The sequence below is a fragment of the Crocodylus porosus genome, unplaced genomic scaffold, assembly GCF_001723895.1.
Source record: "Crocodylus porosus isolate Cpor-Errol unplaced genomic scaffold, CroPor_comp1, whole genome shotgun sequence".
Taxonomy (NCBI): Eukaryota; Metazoa; Chordata; order Crocodylia; family Crocodylidae; genus Crocodylus; species Crocodylus porosus.
In genome coordinates, this window is record NW_017728914.1 from 1,945,063 (window position 1) to 1,946,510 (window position 1,448).

General features: G+C 45.8%; 1 long non-coding RNA gene across 1 annotated transcript in view; it reads left to right on the top strand.

The window, feature by feature from the left end:
- Window positions 1-1,448, top strand: part of LOC109309906 — a 21,023-nt gene that overhangs the window by 15,793 nt on the left and 3,782 nt on the right. The gene's annotated exons all lie outside the window — the stretch shown is intronic.

The following is a 1,448-nucleotide window of genomic DNA, read 5'->3' on the forward strand; positions in this document are numbered from 1 at the left end:
AGGCTTCCCAGAGAGGTGGTGCTCTCACCTTCCCTGGAAATCTTCAAGAGGAGACTGGATAGGCATCTGGCTGGGGTCTTATGACCCCTGCCACCCCCAGTGCTCCTTCCTGCCCATGGCAGGGGGTCAGACTGGATGATCTGTCTAGGTCCCTTCCCACTCATTGATTCTATGATTCTATGAAAATTTTTACAATTTCTTTTCACCAGTCTATATTTGGGACCTAAAATGTATCCCTTTAAATTCTAATAAGAAAGTATGTTTGTTTTTTAAGAACTGTTAAGCCAGGACTATTAGTGCTTTATTGATTTAAGGCAGAGGTGTTAGTAATGGCCTGCCAGCTATATCCAACCCACAGAGCCCTATCATCTAGCCCCTGGTGCTGCCTGTGGATCTCTGAATTTATCTGCAGACATCCTGTGGGGTGTGCTGGCTAGTCTTGTACATACCCTCCAGCTCGTGTCACAGCATAGCTACTCTGGGACTGTTCTGCATGCAACATCTGGTCTGTGGTGCTGATCCAGCCTGTGGACCAGCCCCATGCCAAGCATCGGGGCTGGATGAGTTTAATACCCCTGAGTTAAGAAAAACGTTTTAGGAGTAGAATGAAAAACAAGGGCAGAAGAAAAACCCTTGGTTTTCTTTTGGTTTAGTGAATTACAAAAAAAAAAAAAATCAAATCAGGAAACACAGATGACATGATTCATATGAAGTAAGAGCATGTAGCTACTCTAAATGTATAATCTTGTTAGTCCAGGCTGTAGATGGATTGAAATTACTAGTTAGGATGTATTGACAGTATATTGTCCCTACCATGGGAAATCAGGGCTTGACATCCCTGTTGATTTAGGGGCTTACAGGAAGGCAGGTTTTGAGCAGGATCCGTTTATTAAAGAGTACCTGCATAGTTGATGACATCCCCAGTTCTGTAAATACTTATACAGGTCTGCAAATAGGACTTGTGTGTGTGTGTGCACACTTAGACAAATTTTGCAAACACACACAAGTACAACATTCTGTCAGACGTGAGGAAAAGGGCATAAAATGAGTCAGAGAGGGACTTGTAAGGGAAGTGGGACACACAGACCTCCTGTTTTCAGTGGCAAAAAATAAGACTGCTTTACAGAACTACATTCATCAGACTGTCCTGCGTTCCTGTGTTACTGCTGCTTACTATTGGGCCTGGAGTTGGGAAATGCAGGTGGACTGGGGACAGCAGAGTGAGGAATTCTCTGGTCCATTCTGGTGGCCCCAACCCTTAGTGCCTGCGGCTCATGCCCTGCTTGCCCACTCATCCTTACGCTGCTGCATCTCCACAAGATGACCACAAGATGAACATGAGCCTGCAATGCGATGCTGCGGCTAGTAAAGCGACCAAAATGCTGGCCTGCATCCATAGATGCTTCTCGAGCAAATCCCGGGACGCCATTCTCCCCTTGTACTCGGCC